This window comes from Bufo bufo, chromosome 3 (assembly GCF_905171765.1).
Source record: "Bufo bufo chromosome 3, aBufBuf1.1, whole genome shotgun sequence".
In the NCBI taxonomy this organism is placed as follows: domain Eukaryota; kingdom Metazoa; phylum Chordata; class Amphibia; order Anura; family Bufonidae; genus Bufo; species Bufo bufo.
Genome location: NC_053391.1, coordinates 653,501,907 through 653,526,955, shown reverse-complemented (window position 1 = coordinate 653,526,955; position 25,049 = coordinate 653,501,907). Strand labels below are relative to the sequence as shown.

At 44.2% G+C, this 25,049-nt stretch overlaps 1 protein-coding gene and 1 pseudogene across 1 annotated transcript in view; one reads left to right on the top strand and one right to left on the bottom strand.

Moving 5' to 3' along the window:
- Positions 1–25,049, bottom strand: part of PDGFD (platelet derived growth factor D) — a 237,123-nt gene that overhangs the window by 196,278 nt on the left and 15,796 nt on the right. The gene's annotated exons all lie outside the window — the stretch shown is intronic.
- Positions 7,119–7,186, top strand: LOC120996762 (annotated as a pseudogene).

The window sequence follows — 25,049 nt, the reverse complement described above, 5'->3', positions numbered from 1 at the left end:
TATAAAGGGGGCAGAGTGGGCATTATTACTATAAAGGGGGCAGAGTGGGCATTATTACTTTGAAGGAGGCACAAAGAGGGCATTATAACTGGGAAAGAGGCACAGAGAGGGAATAACAACTGTGAGAGGGCACAATGTGAGCATAACTACTGTGAGGGGACACAGATCTGTACAAAACTACTGTAAAGGTTGTACAATGAGGGCAATGCTACTGTGAGGGGGTACATTTTTTTTAAGTATTGGGGGTGCAAGAGAAAGGACCCGCCCCGGGTGCCAAACACCCTAGGCATACCACTGCTCTCCAGCAGCCATTTTCTGCTGTTTTTTTTGCAGTTCTGAGAGAGCAGTGACATTGCTGTGCTCTGTGCTTTCATCTGGATCCTATTCCTTATCCAAGTACATTAGTTAGTTAGCTTATATATATAATACAGATAGTTAGTGGGAGATAGTCAGTGTAGGTTAGATAGTGATATAGTGTAGCTGATAGGTTCCAGTGCAGGGTGTTAGGTAGTGTGATAGGAATTACTGTTTCTCTGCTGTCCATACATACATGCTACAGACATAGTGCTGTGATGTCACAACAATACTTAGCGCACCAATCACTAATATCTACTCAGACCTGATAAAATGTGAAGTTGCATGTATTGTGCAAAAAATATGCGCATCTTTAGTGCCGAATTGCGCAATCGCGAAAATAATGACTAGAGATCACGAATTCTAGAATTCGCTAATTTATTGCGAATATTATGCAAAAAATTTGCAAAATATCACGAAAACGAATATTGCCTATGCCGCTCATCGCTATTAGGGAACACTGTGTTAAAAAGGTTGTCTGAATCCCAAAGGGATTTTAAGTATGGTCCTGAAAGCGATTAGCATTAAGGAAAAAAAGTCATGCGCCTACATATTCACAGTCGCTCTATTCCAGAGCCAAGGGTCTAATCACACTTCCAGTCCACAGGGGACTGATGGCAGCAGTGTCCTTTTTCTTTATGCTAATCACTAGTGGACTTCAATCTGAACTTCAGCAAAGATTCAATTTGCCGTGAAGCCGAATATCCTTGTGCTTGGTGTTAACGATTAACTATACCTAAAATGGCGGTAAAAAAAAAAAAAACATACTTACCTCATCCATTTGAGCACGAAGAGGCCACTGCGGCCATCTTGTTTTAAAATCTCACGCGAAATCTCTAGCGCAGTGACATATGATGTCACCACGCCATCTGACGTGATGACGTTATCACATGCCACGCAAGATTTTTCGCTGCATCTTCAAGCAAGATAGCCGCGGCGACCTTTTCATGCTCAAATGGATGAGGTAAATATGATTAATTATACATTTTTTTGGTTGATCAACCCCTGAAAGGCCTTAATATTCATCTCAGATGCCGCAATCAGCGATAAAAAAGGCATCTGAGGGGTTCAATGGCGGGGGCGGTACAATCGCTGTTCCCTGTCATGGCACCTACCATTTACCAAGAAATGTGCTGCTGATGGAAGCTAATTTTTTGGTTAAAATCGGCAAAGGAGCCGAATCGAATTTTTAAGAACTTCACTCATCTCTACTAATCACTTTCAGGGCCATAATTATAATTGCTCTCAACATCAAACATCTAATCGTTCAGGTTCCTCATCTCTTGGCCAGAGTAGAGAGTGGTTAAAAAGAATGTCTCTCATGCTGGAGGACCTGTCCTGTATTACACAGAAGTTCATTTGCATGGACGATTAGCAATGTTTTTTTTCCCCTGTGGTGGCGTTGCAGGGACATTGAACACTTATTACCAGTTTTCCCAGCAGATTACAGCTGATCACTAGAGGTCCCAACCGTGAGCAGCTATTTGTCAAGAGACCCTTCTAACAAGTAGGTATTGTCCAAAGAGGAGATTCTCTTTTAATTAGTAACTGAGAAATGTCTGATCAGATAAAACACTGCATGCATCAAACATCTGAAGCTTCATATGTTTCCCATTACAGTGTATTCATAGTTCTGATCGTAAATATGTTCAGCTTTACATAATATCTCTTAAAAGCTTCCATATCATTTCATGGGCTTAGACCTTCAAGTTGTCAGAGGAGGTTGAGAAATTACACTTTTTTCGATAATGAATCATGATAGGAAAAAACTTTACAGCTGTAATTTATGGATGTTCAGTTTTTGGAAATAAGGATGTATATGGTACAAGAATAAATTCATCACATCCCAGTCCTTGGAAGAGCATTGGGGGGAGTGATTTTTGGGACCCTTTTATGCCCCAGATATGTCACGTTTTATATATGCGGAGAAGTTACTAACTAAATTGGATTAATACAAAAAAAACTATCTTTGAAGGGACCAATGACATGATAGGCTTGTGTGGCTGATTTTGTTTTGACCTGTGCCCTAACATCATAAATCATATTATTATGGAACAAATACTTATACAGAAATTGCCAGAAGATAAACATTCACAGTGTATTTGTTCATAAAAGAATATAATGCCAACTAATTCCACAGGGCTGTACAACTGGTAAAGTAACACAATGAACACAAAATGAGAAAGAGAGGTCTCTGTTCATTAGAACTTACACTCTACAGGAGAGAGGTCCCAGTCTATAAGAGCTTACACTCTACAGGAGAGAGGACCCTGTCCATAAGAGCTTACACTCTACGGGAGAGCGGTCCCTGCAAATAAGAGCTTACACTCTACAGGAGAGAGGACCCTGCCCATAAGAGCTTACACTCTACAGAAGAGAAGTTCCTGCCCATAAAAACTTACACTCTACGGGAGAGAGGTCCCTGTCCATAAGAGCTTACACTCTACAGGAGAGAAGTCCCTGTCCATAAGAGATTACACTCTACAGGAGAGAGGACCCTGCCCATAACAGCTTACACTCTACAGGAGAGGTCCCTGTCCATAAGAGCCTACACTCTACAGGAGAGAAGTTCCTGCTCATAAGAGCTTACACTCTACAGGAGAGAGGACCCTGTCCATAAGAGCTTACACTCTACAGGAGAGAGGACCCTGCCCATAAGAGCTTACACTCTACAGGAGAGAGGTCCCTGCACAGAAGAGCTTACACTCTACAGGAGAGAGGACCCTGTCCATAAGAGCTTACACTCTACAGGAGAGAGGTCCCTGCACAGAAGAGCTTACACTCTACAGGAGAGAGGACCCTGCCCATAAGAGCTTACACTCTACAGGAGAGAGGACCCTGCCCATAAGAGCTTACATTGTACAGGAGAGTGGTCCCTGCCCATAAGAGCTTACACTCTACAGGAGAGAGGTCCCTGTCCATAAGAGCTTACACTCTACAGGAGAGAGGTCCCTGTCCATAAGAGCTTACACTCTACAGGAGAGAGGTGTCTACTTACAATCCAAAGAGCATTTAAGGGAAAAGCATACAAGGGAAGAGGAAGGAAACTCTAGATTTAATCTTGGCAGAAGCATACTATTACTATGGCTTAGCCTGTAAATACCATTCCCTAACATTATGAATAAATGTTTCCACACATGTAAAGTATATATATACTGCCAAATAGTTTATCATAAAAAACACAGAACTAAAGCCGAGTCATGCTCTTAAACAGAATCTAAATGGCAGGAGAGGTCCTACATCCACCACCACATAAGTAAGCAGTAACCATTTCATATTCCTATAACACATGAAAAGCTTGCATAACAGCTTCTCTGCCCTAAACCACCAGTGAAGCAGCAATAAACCCCTTCACTACCCCAGACCGGCAGTGAATCAGCTGTAAACCCCTCCACTACCCTAAACCTTATAAGAGAAGTCCTACACAGGTGAGTTGAACCACCACAGAAGCAAGAAGTAACCTCTTCCACAGCAAACACCACAGATTATTCTAGAATTAATCCCCTTCATTACCCTAGACCACCTAGGAAGCAGCCATTAATTTCTTCACTACCTTAGAACAGCAGCAAAGCAGGCGTAAATGCCTTCACTAGCCTGGACCATCAGAAAAACTGGTGGTAACCCATCTACTATGCTGAACTACCATATCATTTTCAGCATTTTATAAAAATGCATGGTTCAATATCTGTAGTTTTTTCACCATGAAAGAATACAGAAAAGTGCAAGTCTGAATTTGGCCTAGGTGAGATTGCATATAGCATGCCACTGATGTTAATGGACCTGCTGTGGTCATATAGCTGAATATACACTGAACAAAAATATAAATGCAACACTTTTGGTTTTGTTCCCATTCTGCATGAGCTGAACTCAAAGATCTAAAACATTTTCTACATACACAAAAGACCCATGACTCTCAAATATTGTTCACAAATCTGTCTAAATCAGTGTTAGTGAGCACTTCTCCTTTGCCGAGATAATCCATCCCACCTCACAGGTGTATCTTGCACAGGTGTACCTTAGACTGCCCACAATCAATGACCACTCTGAAATGTGCACAGTTTTGCCTTTCTTGGGTTGGAGGGGGGGAGGGGGGGCAGAAAACCAGTCAGTATCTGGTGTGGCCAACATTTGCCTCACGCAGTGCAGCACATCTCCGACGCATAGAGTTGATCAGGTTGTTCATTGTGGCCTGTGGAATGTAGGTCCACTCCTCTTCAATAGCTGTGCGAAGTTGCAGAATATTGGCAGGAACTGGAACACGCTGTCGTATACGCCGATCCAGAGCATCCCAAACATGTTCAATGGGTGACATGTCCGGTGAGTATGCTGGCCCTGCAAGAGCTGGGATGTTTTCAGCTTCCAGGAATTGGAAGCCACTCGATCCACAACGTTGATGTCAGCAAACCGCTCACCCACACGACGCCACTCACGCTGTCTGCCATCTGCCCTGAACAGTGAAAACCGGGACTCATCCAACGTGCCGGACGCCATCGAATGTGAGCATTTGCCCACTCAAGTCGGTTGTGACGACGAAGTGCAGTCAGGTCCAGACCCCGATGAGGACGACGAGCATGCAGATGAGCTTCCCTGAGACGGTTTCTGACAGTTTGTGCAGAAATTCTTTGGTTATGCAAATCGATTGTTGCTACAGCTGTCTGGGTGCCTGGTCGCAGATGATCATAGAGGTGAACATGCTGGATGTGGAGGTTCTGGGCTGGTGTGGCTAACCGTGGTCTGCGGTTGTGAGGCCTTTGGAGACGGCTTATGATGGAGAAATGAACATTCATTGCACGGCCAACAGCTCTGGTAGACATTCCTGAAGTCAGCATGCCAATTGCACGCTCACTCAAACGTTGCAACATCTTGTAACAGTACAGCCTGGATCGCAGCGGCTCCCTGTGACGATATGCTGGCTTGCGCTCCAGCGTGGAACACACCGACCGTCTGCGATGATACGCTGGCTTGCGTTCCAGCGTGGAACGCAGCGACCGCCTGTGTTGTTACACTGGCTTGCGCTCCAGCGTGGAACGCAGTGACTGCTGGGCCGTCCTGTGACTCCGCCCACTTACCTCCGGGCCTTAAATAGAAGACAGGTGCTAAGCAGGGTGTTCCACTAATGGAGTGCGCACCCTGCTAGCTCCACTGCATCTGAGGACTCTGTCCACATATCCAGACCTGGATCCCTAACAACATTGTGAAGGACTGCTTACCTTCTTGCCACTGGCTTCCCCACTGCTGGCTTCCTAGCCAGGACCAACTAACCGCAAGTATATGCCTGTTACCTGCTCTGATTAAGGTCCTGGAACTCAGAGTGGGGTGGTTCCTGCTGGTGTGTGGTGTTATTCCCAAACCAACTCTGAACTCAGGACATGCTATACAAACTCTGAACCTACTGCATATTATATACTAAACTGAGGACATGCTCTGAACCTACTGCATATTATATACTAAACTGAGGACATGCTATACTAACTCTGAACCTGCTGCATATTATATACTAAACTGTGGACATGCTATACTAACTCTGAACCTGCTGCATATTATATACTAAACTGAGGACATGCTATACTAACTCTGAACCTGCTGCATATTATATACTAAACTGAGGACATGCTATACTAACTCTGAACCTGCTGCATATTATATACTAAACTGAGGACATGCTATATTCTAACTCTGAACTGTGCACAAGCTTACACTAACTTGTGACTCCTGTATACTGGGGGACCTTCCTTTCCAGCAGTAACTAATTAGATGGATACCGGTAAATGATTTTGTTACCCCAAACTCTCCGCCCAAGACTGAGAGAGACGCCTGGGGTACATACTGAGTAACCGCGAATCCCACAGCCAAAAACAAGGGCGGTGGGATAATAGTGGATGTCCATTGCTTCCGCAGTTGAGATCCTAACTGATCAACTAGGTGCGTTACACATCTGTGGCATTGTGCTGTGTGATCAAACTGCACATTTCAGAGTGGCATTTTATTGTGGGCAGTCTAAGGCACACCTGTGCAATATTCACGCTGTCTAATCAGCACCTTGATATGCCACACCTGTGAGGTGGGATGGATTATCTTGGCAAAGGAGAAGTGCTCACTAACACAGATTTGTGAACAATATTTGAGAGTAATGCGTCTTTTGTGTATGTAGAAAATGTTTCAGATCTTTGAGTTTAGCTCGTGCAAAATGGGAGCAAAACCGAAAGTGTTGCATTTATATTTTTGTTTAGTGTAATTGTGGATACTACATCATCTCAATATGTCTGTGCCTCCAAAGCAGATGTGATCAAGCCTTTAGTATATTTTATATTTTACAATTTTTCTATATACAGGATTTTCTGAAGATTTTCAAAATGTCAGAAACCCCTTTGAAAACATAAAATAAATGCATGGTTACTATAAAGTAGAAAAGATGAAGCGGGGCGGCACCGCTGAGTGCCTCTCTGTTTAAGGCTACGTCTACACGACCACATTTGTCGCGCGACATTCGAGATGGATTTTTCTGCAACTGTTGCGTCGCAGTCGCAGCATGTTGCATGTTGCAGTGCGACACCATAGACTGCCATTCTAAAAATTGTCGCGCGACATTAGTGCAACAAAATGTTGCGCTACAAATGTTGCAGTGTAGTTGTGCCCTATCTGTCGCGCAACAAATGTCGTCATGTAGACGTAGCCTAAATCGCTGGCTCTCCGTGTATCCTATCAATAAAGCAATGTGCTGCTCAGTCCATGCATACAAACAACGTGGAATCCAAATAAGTAGATGGTTTCTCTTCAGAATATATAAATATTTCGCCTTTTACTAAAGATTTCCGTGGACAGTAGCAAAACTGAGTTTTGTGGGCCATTCAGCATTCTGTGTAGGAACAGTCCGCCCCAGCCCTGATGCATACATTCAAATTGTATTCAGCATATGTCAAGAATAAAGGAATGAACCCCGCAGCGGTGAGTGCCGTCTACTTTCTTTCATCTACTTATTTGGATAAAATAAATGCAGTTTCTGCAGAGTGAAAAAGGTAACCAAAACATAGCTTTATCACAGAGACTGCGCCGATCAAGGAAACGCTATTTTCTTACTTCTTTCTGCACATATTTCAATAGTTTTATTGTGGACTTTTCTTTCACATCTTTGGGCTAGATAGAGAAAAAAAATTCACTTGAGGGCCGAATGGGGTTATGGATAGGAAAGCCCGGTGCCAGAGAGTTGGATTAGAGAGGTCAATTAATAGGAATAGACCACTTGAGTGCTAAAAAGGTATAACTCTAGTGGAAAGTTATCCATTGTACTAATAGCTACAGGTGGAAATTCATCACTTGGTCAGTCATCTCAGTGAACTGGAAGGGCAGACTGTAGACTCCATTAGCTGCCTGATAGCCTGAAAACTCAGCCCCCTGGCAAATCACTTTTAGTTGTTCCTTGTACGATATGGAGCAGAGAAAGTCACAGAGATTGACTTATTTCATGCAGAGGTCGGTTAAATAGTCCATCAGCAATACAAGTCGATCTGGAAAAGACTAGTGATGAGCGGCATAGGCAATATTCGTTTTTGCGATATTTCGTTAATTTTTTGGCATAATGTTCGCCATAAATTAGCAAATTCTAGAATTCGTGATCTCTAGTCATTATTTTTGCAACAATCGACACTAATGATGCACATATTTTTTGCGCAATACATGCAACTTCACATTTTATCAGGTCTGAGTAGATATTAGTGATTGGTGCGCTAAGTATTGTTGTGACATCACAGCACTATGTCTGTAGCATGTATGTATGGACAGCAGAGAAACAGTAAGTCCTATCACACTACCTAACACCCTGCACTGGAACCTATCAGCTACATTATATCACTATCTAACCTACACTGACTATCTCCCACTGTCTGTATTATATATATATATGAGCTAACTAACTATCTAATGTACTTGGATAAGGAATAGGATCCAGATGAAAGCACAGAGCACAGCAATGTCACTGCTCTCTCTCTCTCAGAACTGCATAAAAATAGCAGAAATCGCTGCTGGGGAGGTTCTTATATAGTAAGGGGTAGGCAAATTTCCTATTGGTTGCTAGGAATGTTGCTAAGCCCTGACAAAGACATTGCAGCCTTCTCATTGGCCCACAAGCAAGAAGGGAGGTTACTGCTAAAAAAAAATCTAGAATATTCGCGATTACGAATATATAGCACTATATTCTACATCTTCGCAAATTCTCGAAGTGACGATATTTGCGATAAAAATTTGCGATTTAGAATATTCGCGATCAACATTAGAGAAGACATGGCTGCCACTGCTCAGAGGTAAATGTTATATTATCCGAATAAGTCCAGCCATACACAAAATACCTGCCAGTCGAGTTCTCCTTTGGCCCACATCTCAGCCGCCCCACTTATACACATACATGCGCCACCTGGCTAATTATGCATATGTTCTGAATGCGGATAAGGGACAGGGGCATAACTAGAAAAGACTGGACCTCACAACAAAATTCGGAATGCCTCCCCCAGATCAACTTCCCCTCAACCCCCCATCCTTAGACTAGTCGAGACTGTCCGTGCTCACCATTCAACCCCCCACCCAATCAGTAGTGCCCCCTTTACAGTAGTTATGCCCCCTTAGAGTCCTCACACAGTAGATTCCTCTCTTAGTGCTCCATGCAGTAGTTATGCCCCCTTAGTGCACCGTTCACAGTAGAATGCCCCCTTAATGCCTCCCATAGTAGTTATGCCCCTTTAGTGCACCCTTCACAGTAGAATACTCCCTTAGGGCCCCCTGCACAGTATTTCTGCCCACTTAGGAATCCCACACAGTAGTTATGCCTCCTCAGTGTCCCCAAAAAGTAGTTATGCCCTTTTAGTGTTCCCACACAGTAGTGCTTCCCTTTAGCATCCCCTTATATTAGTGAAGCCCTTGTGGTATTAATAAAATAAAAGACAGTACTACTCACCTAGCCCAATGAATGGAGTAGATCATGCTCCTCCCAGCAGACACGATGTACTGATGTCATCGTGCCTGCTGAGCTGAGAGAGCACACAGGCCGGGGACAGGCAAGGGAATGGTCCTCAGCCCATGCGACCTTCTATTCAGCCCAGCAGACGTGATGGAGTCACGGCATCGAGCCTGCTGGGAAGAGCACAGGTTGGGGAATGAGGCCCGAACCATAATGGCCTCGTAATATGGTGGTATTTCCGCTCCTGAGACGGGATTACAGTGCTGTAATACACATTTATCCTAGAATAAAATGACTGGCCTTGTTGAAACCTTACAGCAAAATCCTTCTCTCCCCCGACATCTGCCATTTAAGGATAGTCAGGGGTACTCAGTACACATTGGATGGTTGACCAGTCCATCAGAAAATGGTAGGCTTGGCCAATATACCTCTAATTTGTATGGCCTACTGTACATTTCCGCAGATACTACATTGAGACCTACATTTCATTGTAATATCCCTTAGAAGAGGGCCATCCACGCCACCATGTAATATGACTACCAAAAAACCTAAGCATCCATACTGTCCCTTCGACAAACCCATCAGCGGAGACATACAGGGTTTATTTTTCTCAGATTCCTTTGGAATCACGTAGAAAGAAATCTGTATGAAATCAGAAGGTGAAGGCGCAGTAGACTTCTATAAGTCCTGATAGCAGTGGAGACCATCTCATACCCAGTTATTGTTCCCCCCCCCCCCCAAAAAAAGAAAATAATAGCTCTCCACTAAATCATTTCACCTGGCTATAGGAAAGATCTTGATCTCTGGCGCCAGAAAATCTCACAGAGAATTAGTTCAATAAATGGTGTCACCATCCACTGCAACACTTTTATATATTAAATTGCAGTGTGTCACAAGGGCAAATAATTTTTTTTTAGTGGCTAAGATACTTGGGATTGAATTGTTGAATATAGAACAATAATAAAATACTTGGTAAAGTTTCTCGACAGATCATAAAACTTCAAAGCAAAGACAATAAGAGAAAATAGTTTTTGCAGAGATATCCCTGATGGCCAATTAAACCCCGCTGCAGATGACTGAAAACCCCCACAGTAAATTGAGCATTACATAACGATCTTCTGTTTTCTACCAAAATGTTCACTTCACATACTGTAAATCAGTGTATTTTATCCTGTGGGTGGATTTTTCTTACATAAAGCACCAGCAGAAGACTTGTATACAATTAGCTTACATATACATTAACCCCCACCCACCTCACAAAATGTGATGTAGCTTAAAAAATATATATACTAGCAAATTGTAAGAGCGGCTGCTGTGCGGCGCTGTTCATCTGCTTACCGCCGCAGCCCTGGGCGCCATGTTCAGCGGTGATCTACTGCCAGTGTTTCCTTTCAGCCCTGGCCACAGCATGCTTGGTGCTTGTTTCCTGCAGCATTTCGGGCCAGCGCGCGTCACTTCCTGTGTTTTATGGGTTGGATCATGTGACCTCGCCTACCAATCCTAGCCCTCCTGTACATATATAAGTGGCTCAGACCCCTTCCCAGATGCCTCAGTGTCAAGTCCCTTGTGTCCTGCTAAGGTTCCTGATATCTGCTTGTGTGCCTGGATTCTGCTACCCATTTGATCCCTGCCTGCTTGCCTTGACTCTCAGGTTGCCGATCCGGATTGCCTGACCTGTATCTGTGTCGCCTGCCCTGACCTATTGCCTGTCTGACTTCGGTCCTGCACTGTTGCTCATAGTAATGACTCAGCTTTCTGACAATGCCTGTACCTCTGGTAGCTTTTTCAGGTACCTCCTGGTCTGCCTGGACCAGCTACCTTGTGTGCCTATCCTCCTCAAGAGATAGCGACCTGTTGTTCCCCATGGGAAAGTCTATCCCCACCATCAGGGGTACTGTGAAGATTGAGGAGTTTCCATTAGACAACGCCCTTAGAGGAGGTAGGACACGTGGCACAGTGGGTTCACACCGGCTGGTTTGTGACACAAATATAGCCAGCATTGCCCGGGTGTATATCTATCTACAGTATTTTTTGCTCCATAGGATGCACCTAGGATATAGAGGAATATATAATATAATAAGAAAAAATATTTTTCATCAGACCTCAGATCAGACCCCCATTAGACCCCCAAGCTCCATCAGAACTTAGATCAGACCCCCAAGCTCCATCAGACCTCTGTATCAGACCCCCACTCCTCCTCAGACCTCAGATCAGACACCCATCAGACCCCACCACATTCCTCCTCAGATCAGACCCCCATTCCTCCTTTAGATCAGACCCCCAAGCGACATCAAACAAAAAAAAAATAATAATAATTTACTGGACCTCTAATGAACTTACTGTGCTGACACTCACCGCTCCATGGTCTTCTGCCGACCTAGCACTGCACTGTGACCTGACATCGCACAGTTTCAGGTCATCGTGCATGCCTACCTGCACTACGTCAAGACTCTGTAGCTCAGAAGCTCGACACTCACCACTTACTGCGCCTTCTGCTTAGTAATGACTGCTACCATGATGAAAGCAGTCATTATTATTTGTTCCATAAGACACACTGACATTTTCCCCTCCCCCACAATTTTGGGGGAAAAAGTGCATCTTAATACAATACTCATTGTTGTCATTGGCTCAATTGGGAAAATAAAGAAGATATCCACCATTTTTAAAATCATTTATGTATGCTTTAGGCACACATACACATTCATGTATTGTTGGCAGAACCTGCCAAGATCGGCGGGTTCTGCCAACAGCTTAATATGTATGGGAGCTCCCAACAGATGACGTTGGGGGAGAGAATGATCAGGTGAAATGAATATTTTTGCCTGATCCTTTTGTTCTCTCAAGATATAAGGCACCAACAGAAGTCTCTGGTGGTGGCTCTCTTCTCCCCCATTAAAGACACGTACACATTCAGCCGAGGGAGGGGAAGGCATGATCTCTTTGGGTTTTGCAAAAGAAGAGCATAGACCTGCATTTTGCACCCACTTCACATCCCTGTATAATATGGTGGCTTACCGTACACCAGAGGTTTCCATCAGAGGTATACATTAGGAGTACCGTACTTTGAAAAGTAGACCTCCGATGTACACTGCAAACACAGCCTTAGGGCTTATGCACACAAACGTATTTTTTGTCCGTTCTTTTTTTTTTGACCTGTATGCTGAACTATTAATTTCAATGGAAATGTCTCTGTGTGCATTCCGTGTCTGTACGTCCGCATGTCTGTTCTGCAAAAAAATAGAGTATGTCCTATTCTTGTCCATTTTGCAGACAAGTAAAGGCTACAATGGATCGGTGTCCGGGCTTAGACAAGTTCTACACTGTAGGACATGTTGACTAATCTCTCAATTTTAAAATCAGTTTGAGGATTTAGTATTACTGCAGAGTGCACCTGTGTTTGTTATTGTTTTGTTATATTGTTATATTAATTATTACATCCGCACTTGTTACCTTGTGTAGGATGTCTATTGTGGTACTTGTGGTTCGCCGCGGGCATCCTCCATTGTATGCATTTTGCTGGGGATCGCCATTAGCAACGGGCCACAAGTGCAGGATTTGCTCCCCTATATATATGCACAACTGCATGTGGGTTTGAGCACCTCCTGCTAATGCCAACCTGTCTTCTTAGTTTGTATATATAGATTTCTGGAGGTGTATAAACTCCTATTTAAATGTGCCTGTTTTCCATCTACAGGCTACATTTAGGTGCACCTGTGAGGCCTGGGACATATCAGCAAGTCTTGAGTGGGACTCACAGACTCCTCCCTCCTCCCATTGTAAGCATGGCCACATGCTGGAGGTAACTGGTGAGTTGTTTGTGAGTCGGCCTTATGCTCCTGTAATTTGCCCACTGGCTCCTGGTATCGCCCATACGGCTCAGGTAGGAGAGTGTAGGGTCCCGGGCCACTTGAGAAACCTTGTCGCGGTGTCCGGGCTTAAACATGTTCTACACCGTAGGACATGTTGACTAATCTCTCAATTTTAAAATCAGTTTGAGGATTTAGTATTACTGCAGAGTGCACCTGTGTTTGTTATTGTTTTGTTATATTGCTACAATGGATCCACAAAAAAAACTAAAAACGAATGCAACACGGATGTCATCCTTTTTTTTGCGGACTGCAAAATGCATACGGTCGTGTGCAAGAACCCTTAGGCTACATTCACATGACATTGTGCATTTATTTCCTGGCTGTCTATCTGTTTTAGGCCTCATGCACATGACCACACAGTGTTTTGCGGTCTGCAGAACACGGATGCCTAACGTGCCACCCGTGTGCGCCGCCCAAAAACTGTTCATGTCCTATTTTTTGATGGCAACTATTTACTGCACATTTTAAAAAAACATCCGTGCTGAAATTTTTAGGCCCTGGTCTTAATAAACCCCTAAGCTGGCGGTGGATCCGCCGAAGTTATGAAGAGGCGCCGGCCTCTACATAACATCGGCAGATCCTCAGCCAGTTCTAAATGTAAGGCCCCATGCACGCGGCCGTTGTTTTGGTCTGCATCCGAGCCGCAGTTTTGGCAGCTTGGATGCGGACCCATTCACTTCAATGGGGCCGCAAAAGATGCGGACAGCACTCCGTGTGCTGTCCGCATCCGTTGTTCCCTTCCGTTACCCGCAAAAAATATATAACCTGTCCTATTCTTTTCCGCGTTTTGAGGACAAGAATAGGCAGTTATATTAATGGCTGTCCGTGCCATTCCGCAAATTGCGGAACGCACTCGGACGCCATCCGTGTTTTGCGGATCCGCGGTTTCTCCCTTCCGTGGTCCGCAAAAAATATATAACCTGTCCTATTCTTGTCCGCGTTTTGCGGACAAGAATAGGCAGTTATATTAATGGCTGTCCGTGCCGTTCCGCAAATTGCTGAACGCACACGGACGACATCCGTGTTTTGCGGATCCGCGGTTTGCGGACCGCAAAACACTCAACTGTTGTGTGCATGAGCCCTAAGACAGCATCCTTTAGACTATTTTCTACGCCTAAACGAGGCCCCTCCCCTTCCGGCTCACGCCAAAATACACAATTTTAGACCTGGTGTGAGCGGGGAGAAGTTACAGACTGCGGTGCAACTAGCTGCTGAACCTGAAATACGCCTAATATAAGCATATTTCAGCTTAATGAATGACCCCCTATGTTGACTAACCACTGGCTATTTACCCGAATAGGAAGCTCATAGTACACACTATTTACTATGGCAGGCTGGAGTTACGTTTTACATGATATTACATCATGGCTTCAAAGACTCTGCATTTAGTCATTAATTGGCCAGTGTGCATTTCTAGTGCTTCCTTTCCCATTATTGTTAACAATTTACTATAGAAATGTGTGCTAGTCCCTTCTTCCTGCACTGTCATCCTCGCTTCCTCTCAGGCTTCGGGACTGATGGAGCAGGTTTAATAGCGTTCCTTCCATTTGTTTTTGCTGAGTAACATTGTTAGCTAAAAGCAGCAATCAATGCGTGGAATCCCCCTGGAAGTCCTTCGTGGGACGACGCAAAGCTCCATTGTCTGCACTGAGAAAATCTTCCTGCACTCGTCGATACTTCTGGTGGAGATGAAATTCAATATCAATATTGTGATGGCTCGGTGGTTAGCAAGGTTTCAGTATTGAAGTTAAGAACCTAAAGTGGTTGTCCAGGATTTGTTTTTAATTTCTCACCCACCCAAGGGACCTGTGAAGAGATCTTTACTTATCTGCTCCCTTCCGCTGCACTCTGGCTCCCAAGCAGTCTTCACCTAACTTCCGGCCACTGTCTGTAACCTTCCTGCATTAAAGGGGGCTCAGCAGTGTCCAAGCGGCACATGACCAAGCGTCAACATCATTGGCTGCATCAGCGCTCGTGACCCTGTCCGTGCAGGAAGCTGACCGAGACAGGAAGTCCGGTGAAGACGGACTGGGAGTCACAGAGCAGTGGGGTGCAGGCAAGTACAGATCCCTTCACAGGTCCCACTGGGGGGGTTTAAATAAAAAAAAAAATCCTGGACAACCCCTTTAAAGAGGTTTTCTCAATTTGTAAAATATTGTAAAATGACTAAATTGGTCTTACTCACCCTACCGTTTTCTCTTTGCTCCTGTTCAGATGCTTCTCAGATCCCACCAGTCTCTACTTCGTGATCCCTCTCGACACACAGGAAATAACTTCTCAACCAATCATTGCTGCAGCAGTAGTGACCTACCTCAGCCAAGGATTGGCTAAACAGCGATTTCCTGTATGTCAAGAGGGACCAGGAAGTACAGATTGGTGGAGGACTGAAAAGTGGTGGAACAGGAGGATTATGACTTATTTTTATGGGAGACCACCCTCTGGGAGAGACGGTAATCCTTTTTTCGACTTTTACCCTGAACAGCAGCAGCATTCCTGTCCACCTGTCACGCAGGGAATTGCACAGCTGCACTCAAGTCAGGGGGGCTGTAACCTGTGCTGCAATTCCCGGTACAGACGGTAGATGGGAGCACCACTGTGGAGGTACAAACTTTGCAGTGCTAAACTAGTGTGGCCCCTTGATCCAGTGGTTTATTTGGGGTCCCCATCAATTAGCCCAACAGACCCTTTATTCAGGATTGGCAGGGGTCCCAGAGGTCAGGCCCTTACCAATCATAAAGTAACAGTATATCCTAATGAATGATATGCCATCACTTGTACCAGTGGATAAATACGTTTGAGGCTTCATGCGCCGGATTAACAGTGGCGGACCTTACCACCATGCAAAGCAAGCAAATAATGGGAGTACCAGAGATAAGGAGCCCCCTACTGGCCACAAGCTGTTGGCTGAAAGAAATGACTAAAGAGGTGGACATACTGGCACAGGGACCCAGGAGGGGAGGGGGCTCTTCCCAGCTGTAGAGCAATGGCTGAAGAGAGTGGAGCGTATAGGGCTGATGTGGGGGGGGGGGGGAGCGTACCGATAATATGGGGCAGTGCGATGGGAGGGAGCTTAGTGGAGCCACGGTGCCAAACTTAGCAGGGTGAATGGGGAAACTTAGAGATAATACAAGATTCACCAGATATAAATTTGTTTAGGGCCTCCGAAATGTTTTTTAATTCGGTCACAATGAATGACCAAATTAAAAAAACAGAAGAGGAAAACAGAAGCTTCGTATTTACAGTTTTTGTTTTTTTAATCTTAGGTGGTCTTTCATTTGTGCCCTTTCTTACTCGGATGCTACGTGCTGTGTCTATATTTGGTTTCCTGTTTCCTATGTTCTAAGACTTTGTTGATTACATCAAATGCAAGGTAGTAAGTGAGCGAGCACTACAAAGACTTGTGAACCGCACGACATTTACTCCTACTGTTCTCCTCTTTTGCTTAAGGATAGAATCGATGCCACCAGTCCTTCCTTTGTGTGTCCCCCATCTATTGTCTCCTCACGTCCACATCCTCACCTCTCCCGTATAAGTATATCCAATGTATGTTGTGTATTACCATCCTCTGTGAGTTCCTTTCATCCCATGACACAATAACATTGCTGGGTAGTGACCAGTTGTGAGCTGGGAATGCTTTAGCCCCATGAGTTAAAGGGTATTTTTGGATGTTTTATTTGGTGGGGTCCATCCCTCAGCACAGTGAAGGGCCCGCCATAGGTCACTTGTCCAGGACCACAGAAGCGCTACACTGTGCTGATCTGTGGGGTTCTTGGAGGTTGGACTCCCACTGATCGAACACTGATGGCCTAGCCTAAAGTGGATGGAGCTGAGCTGCAATGCCAGACACAAGCACGGTTTTAAAAAAAAAAAAAAAAAAAAAAAAACAACAAATAGCCATGCTTTTCTAACCCTGTACAATCACTATAATAATTCTTGACAGGTACAATCAGGGATAGCTGATCATTGTGGGTCCCAGAAGTTAGATCAACATTTGTTTTTGTTCAGGGCCAGACTGACCTTCCGGGATACCAGGAAAATTCCCGTTAGGCCGGTAGCCCTGACTGCCGCACGGCCGGCCGCAGGCAACAGCGAGGAGGCTCCTTGGCCGGTGTAGCTACTAGCTGACTGCCACATGGCCGGCCGTGCTGATCACAGAGAGCAGGTCGGACGTCGGGGCAGCACAGGACCGCACAGTGTGCTGTATGACGTGACGTCACACGTCATCAGCGCTGCTGCGTGAGTGGCACATCCGACGGCGCGTACCTTTAGTTCAGGTGGGAGCGGCTGCAGAGCACGGGTGCCATTCTGTTCAATGCTCACTGGCACTGCCTGCCATCCACGATTCCACGCTGCTGGTCCAGGCCGTCCAGTGCTTGAAGAGCCAGCAGAATCAGCACTCAGCCCACTAGGCACAAGGTTAGCACAGATCCCACTGCCCCAGGTACTTACAGGAGGACTATATATCTGAGTATAAATTAAATATGTACTAAGTTGGAATAACCTAGGCATCATCTGGATATCATCATAAATGTACAGCTAACAGCTGGTATAAATTATAAATCTTTAATGGACCGTGCTGGTATAACCTGGGTACCTCCTGTATATAATGATATATGTACAGTTGGTATAACCTGTGCATCTCTTGTATATAATTATATATGTAGCGCTGGTATAAGTTATACACTATATACAAGAGGATGTATAAAGCCGCTTTCACACGGGCATCATGTTTTTGGCCCGGATAAGATGCGGGTGCATGCGGGAAAATGCGCGATTTTTCTGCGCGAGTGCAAAACATCGTAATGCGTTTTGCACGCGCGTGAGAAAAATCGGCATGTTTGGTACCCAAACCCGAACCCGGACTTCTTCACAGAAGTTCGGGTTTGGGTTAGGTGTTGTGTAGATTTTATTATTTTACCTTATAACATGGTTATAAGGGAAAATAATAGCATTTTTAATACAGAATGCATAGTAAAATACGGCTGGTGGGGTTAAAAAAAATAAAACAAATTTAACTCACCTTAATCCACTTGTTCGCGCAGCCGACATCTCTTCTGTCTCCTTCTTTGAGGAATAGGACCTTTGATGACGTATCTGCGCTCATCACATAGTCCATCACACGACCCATCACCATGGTGATGGATCATGTGACAGACCATGTGATGACCGCAGTGATGTCACCACAGGTCCTTTTCCTGTGCACAGCAAAGATGAAGACAGAAGAGAAGCCGGCTGCGCGAGCAAGTGAATTAAGGTGAGTTAAATTATTTTGTATTTTTTTTTAACCCCTCCAGCCCTATTTTACTATGCATTCTGTATTCAGAATGCTATTATTTTCCCTTATAACCATGTTATAAGGGAAAATAATAATGATCGGGTCTCCATCCCGATCGTCTCCTAGCAACCGCGCGTGAAAATCGCACCACATCCGCACTTGCTTGCGGATGCTTGCGATTTTCACGCAGCCCCATTCACTTCTATGGGGCCTGTGTTGCGTGGAAAACGCACAAAGAGGAGCATGCTGTGATTTTCACGCAACGCACAAGTGATGCGTGAAAATCACCGCTCATGTGCACAGCCCCATAGAAATGAATGGGTCCGGATTCAGTGCGGGTGCAATGCGTTCACCTCAAGCATTGCACCCGCGCGGAAATCTCGCCTGTGTGAAAGGGGCCTAACTTATACCAGCTCTACATATATAATTATATACAGGAGATATCTAAGTTATTCCAGCATGGTCCATATCACTATATACAAGAAGATGTATAACTTATACCAGCTGTACATATATAATTATACTTGGCAATACTGATCTCTAGATGCTGGAATCTGAGTGATTCCAGAGCATACAGGGCTTATACTAAATGCCTATTTACGGTACTGAGAGATTTAGTAAAAACCCTATACATGCTGGAATCACGTAGATTTCCGCATGTACTGGCTGCCTGGGCATGATAGAAGTGATTGCCTAAAGCACTAACACTTTATATCATGCCCAGGCAGCCAGTACATGGGGAAATCTAAGCGATTCCAGCATGTATAGGCTGTCTGAGGCTGATAGTGATAGGAGTGTGGCTGCCACTGAGGAAGGGGTAAGAGGTCCCCGAAACGCGTCTGGCTGATATACTCCCATCCGTGACCAAGGCCTTCTCAGATGATACACATGATATAAAGTCTGCGAATAATCTGTTTTTAAAATCTGGAGCGCTCCAGTGAAAATCTTCTGCATATAGGATTTGCCGAGCACAGTTCTCGAGATACTTTGTCATCAACCACAGATCAGAAGCACGCCAGCTCTCACGATACCTCGCTACAGTCTCGGACCAGAGGTACGTCACAGACCACGTGAGACACGGCGCACTCTGTGATACAGGCGACTTGGTACAAACCAAATCAGAAGCACGCCATAGACTGCGCTACTCCGGCGTTCACTCTTACTAAACGTGGGACTACGCTCACCATAGAAGCCAAGTAAGCGTGAGTTATCCTGACTTTAAATATTCGGGTTAAGGTAAGACCCACTTCTTCTTATCTCGGAGCACACAGCACTTCATCTATTCATTGAAGTAAATTGCTACCTAAGATATATTTCGTCCGTGTTTAGTCCGTGTTCAAACTGTGCACAGGATGTACAACCACAGAACTAAGCGTTTTTTGCCCCCTCTATACATTGATTTGTGAGAGAAAGGACAATATTTTATCTTTGGTTTCCTACATATGGAACGAACTTTATGTCATGAAATACTTAATGAATTAATATATATTAGTCCTGCTATAAATTTTTAGTGTTTTATTACACATCTTATTCAATTGTGTGTATTTTATGATATTTTGAGTTTGAATTAAATTGTGTGATCACTTTATATTGTATTTTAGTCCATTTTTCCACATCACACCACACATACAGAGTGCCAGCCCAATTTATCTATTTATTCTTTATATGTTTCTGTCTGAAAAGTGTTGGGTTGTTTACCATAATACTGGTACATCTTAAAAAGTTTTGTTCTTTTCTAAAACGGGAACGTTATTATGACTTCTATAGGAAGTTTTTTGCACATTTTGTACTGTTAAAGAATTATAAGCAACATAACTGCACTTTTTTGTCAAAAACTTTATTGGAACTGTTAAACTATATAATTTTTTTTTTTTTTGCTCTATTCATCCTCAACTACTGGTTTTGAATGTGTTGAGTAACTAATATAAAGTAAGAGTTTGAAACTGTGTCTTCCATTCTTTAAAGTAAAGGTCTTTGATTATTCTTAGTTCTGACTTAATTGGATGGGATAACGATCTACTGTAGTGTTTCCCTACCAGGATGCCTCCGGCTGTTGCAAAACTACATCTCCCAGCATTCCAGCATTCCTTTCCAGGGCTGGTGTTTATCCCGGATCCGGCCCTGTTTTTGTTGAAAGGGATTGTTCAAAGCAAACTGTTAAAGGGCTTTTCCAGGAGTACAATATTGATGACCTATCCTCAGGATAGGTCATTAATATCTGATTGTGGGGGTCTGACTCCTGGCGCCCCGCCGATCAGCAGTTTAAAGAGGGCGTGGCATCTTTCTAGTCAGTTCATTGGTCAATGGAATGGACCTGGGCTGCAATACCAAGTACAACCACTATACAATATACAGCACTGAGGGGGTGAGAAGGTCACAGCAATTATTGGAGCACCACAACTTCTTCAAACTGCTGATGATCAGGAACCCTACTGATCAGATATTGATGACCTATCCTGAGGTATACTGTAATACTCTCAGGAAAACATCTTCAAGACCCCATCACCACTGTAAAAGATTATCTCAGCATTTTTCCCTAAATCCAAGTTCCTAACTATTTCAAAGAAACCCTGATGTCCCAGTTTTTAAAGAGCCCTGAATGAGAAATGACTGAGGGAAATACATATAAGCCAGAGGAATAACTTGATGCTCTTGTGCCTGTAACAGGACCTCCACCTTTCATGTGCCAATACTGATTTATTCTTTGGGTCCCCTCAGGAACCGGGGCCTGGGTGCTGTTGCTAGCCCTGCACATCCAATAGCACTAAAATCTTCCGGTAGGCTGTTCCAACAGAGAACATCCTGTCGTAGTGTATATCGTGCCCTGCGTAGCCGGGAAGGGCCGGAGCACCACCAAGCCCCATTGACTATAATGGGATTTGGCGGGGTTCCGCCCTGTTTCCGGAGTTAGGGTACAAACACACAGCGCGGTCAGGATCTTGTCGGGTAGCGGCTGTGCTGCCTGATATTTTCCTAATGAAGAATGCACTGTATAGGCGGTCTGAATTCTTAACCTTCAATACCGCATGTCCATTAGGAATTCAGACCACCTACAAATTGCGGTTAAATATCAGGCAGCTGCGGCCTACTTGGCCTTGCGGTTCTTGACCACAGCTAGTAGTCACACCCCAAACGGATCACGACCACGCCGTGTGGTCGTACCCTTAGTGTCAGGATGAGGCCGGACAAATATTGCTGCAAGCATCGCTTTTTGTCCGGCTGAATCCTGGCACTAATGGCAGAAACAGGCCATTCCCCGTCGAGTCCCACTATAGTCAATGGGCTCCAGTGGGGCTATGTCGGATACAATGAACTGCAGGCTAAACAACAGGCTGCCGGAACAGTTTAGCGCTAAAGTGCAACTAGGTTAAAGAAGACCTGTCCCCTCTCCTGACTTGTCTGTTGTAGTCAGAAGAATAGATGCTCCAGAATTGTTATTACATGGAGAATGCAAATAGTTACTAAAACAGACATGTCAAGAGAGAGGAGACAGCTCCTCTTTATGAAAACTGGATGAAGGTTGCAATGGGAGCTAAAATGGTTTAATTTTAAAATGTTAATTTTCCAGAAAAACAAAGGAACCGTCACATGGATAACTTGTAACAGCAGAATTTCCTGTAGCCCTTGAAATGTATTCAGCGGCCTGCTCCTTATGTAATGCTTACTGTATCTGCAGGCAGAGGCTTTTATAGATATCCTGAAATAAAAAAAATGAATGACGCCTAAAACATATGAGCAGACAGAACAAATTCCTTCTCCGAGCCTCCTGTTGGAAGTGGCGATGAATTTAGGAGTTTGCAAATGCACTTGAATGTTTTGTAGGTCACTTTCAGATGCATTCAAAGATAACTTAATGCCTTCTGACAATCCTAAGGCTCGTAATGCAGACAACAGGCCCGTATCTCCAGCAACAAAGATGTTTCTAAAGCCCCATATTATGAAATATTGATTGGAGCTAAATTAAGACGTTGAGTCACAACCTCCTGTCCTGTAAGGAGGACACGTCGGAAATAACTCCACAGTAAAAAAAAAGTTTCACAGAATTGTTTATATGATTTCTTAGATGCTTTTGTTAAAGGGAAATTCCAGTCGACTGAAACAATGACATCACGTAGTTATTTTTATAGCAGTTTTTGTGTTCACTCATTGTACAGTATATTGAAAAAGCTTGCAGACAGTATTCACGGTTACGGTATGGTTTCTACACTATAGCCACTCATTTCTGTTATGTCCATACTACACTACTCAGAAAAAGTTTGAGATATTTGGCTTGTGGGTGAAATATCAGGATGAACCTAAAATGCCCTCTAACCTTAATAGGTGAACTTAATGTGACCTTCTCTAAACTTTTGGATGCACATGTCCAACTGTTCCAGTACTTTTTGCACAACTTGCTGGTGTTTGATCCATAAATCGCCCAATAAATTTCCTGGTTAAATTAGAATTGGTATTTAAACAGTCCTCCTCATCATGCTGTTCACATTTTGACATCATGAGACCAAGGCGACATCTAACAATTGACTAACAGTACCTCGCCATTTGGAGGCTTCAAGCAGGATGTTCTCCGACAGAAGTGACCACTGAGCTTAGAATGTCACAGAGTGTCATCAGCAGGTTGTATCAGAGATACAGAGAGACTGGAAGAGTCACAGAAAGGCATAGAAGTGGACCTCCTTCAGCCACATCCCACACTGATGACCGCTTCATTGTGAACAATGCCCTGCAGAACCGGATGATGAATGCCACACAACTCCAGGCACATTTAAGGGAGGTGAGAGGCACCCAAGTGTCACATCAGACCATTCGTAACAGTTTACATCAGCGTGGTCTGCATGCTAGATGACCTGCAAAGGTACCTGACCACACCACCAGGCACAGGTGTCATAATCTTGCATGGGCCAGGGAGCTTCTACGCTGGACGAGGGACCAGTGGGCCTCAGTGCTGTTCACTGATGAAAGTCTATTCACGCTGAGCAGAAATAATGGCCGCCAAGCCACTGTTATGACGAGATATACTCTTTACTTCATTATAATGGGCGCCCCCTGGTGTTTAATCTGTATAATGATGTGCATGTCCACCTACTGAGGTCATTGCACATGCTCAGTTCCATCTTTCAAGTACCACCAGCCATATCAACTCTTACAAGCTACAGCAGAAGGACACATCCCCTGAGCTGGGGTGGGTAGAGAGCTGCAGCATAAAGGACATTCCCCCTGAACTGGGATGGGTAGAGAACTGCAGCGGAAAGGAAACACTCAGTGAGCTGTGATAGGATGAGAGCTGCAGAAGAATGTACACATCACCTAAGCTGTGACAGATACAGAGCTGCAGAAGAATGTACACATCACCTAAGCTGTGACAGATACAGAGCTGCAGCAGAAAGGACACACCTCCTGAGCTGTGATAGGTAGAGAGCTGTAGCTGAAAGGACACACTCCCTGAGCTGTGATAGGGAGAAAGATGAGCAGAAAGTCTATAGGCCATACTTGCTCCTCTGGAATTCTGTGAAAGAAAATATGCAAATGCACTCTTAACAAGCTCTGCCTCTGATGCCACCAGATGTAAGGCAGCTGTCCTATAAGTCAATGTTCGAGCCTTTAAATAGGCCTTAAGACATGACTTGGATAATAAATAAGCCAGCATCATATAGACATGGTATAGCACTGTTAATAGATCTGGGAACTGTTTGATCTTATCAAGGCATTTTATGGAGCTATGGTATTACCTGAGCATTAGAAGGTGATTTACATGTGAGGCACTTCTACTTAAGCATTAAAAGAGGACCTGTTACTGACCAAGTGTTACCATTGTGTCAGTAGATGCCATGCTCGACAAAATATATGAGGCTGCCCCTTCAATCAGCTCATAGGTGGGGATGTTGGAAAACTGACCCCCACCAACCTGATATCAATGGCCTATCCTAAGAATAAGGCAACAAAATCAATATCTTGAGATAAAAAAAAACTTGAAATGGGTTTTCCGAAGAGGTATTTTTCTACAAAATGGGCCAAAACTGTATGGAATTCCGAAACCACTCAGGTCCCCGCTATTCTCCACTTCCTGGTCGTGGCTCCACCCACAGTAAATGGCTTGGAATGTCTACTCATCCTGTGTGTGGAGCTCAGACTAGGAAGGGAAGTGCAGTAGTCAGTGTCAGAACATCCGTGGCGGGTTGTGTTTAGCAAATCGAAATATCCAAAGGGGACTTCGATCCGAATTTAGGTTAAATTCGATTCGCCACGAAGCCGAATTTCCTCGTGCTTCATGGTAGAGAATTGATTTAACCTGAAATAGTGTAAAAAAAACAAAAAAAAATATCATACTTACCTGATCCATTTGCTTGCTATCTTGCTTGAAGATCTCGGTCGAAATCCCGTGATGATGTCATCTTTGGCCGCGCAAAGATTTTGAACCAGATCTTCAAGCAAAATGGCGGCCTCCGGCCAGTCGTGAGCAAATGGATTGGGTATGTAGGATTTTTTATTTTTTTATTTAACACTCTGTTATTTATATCAGATGCAGCGATCACGTAGGAAAGTAGCATGTGTGGGGTAAAATTTCTTCCACTTCATGAAAAAAAGTAAAAAACATCAGAAATCTGGG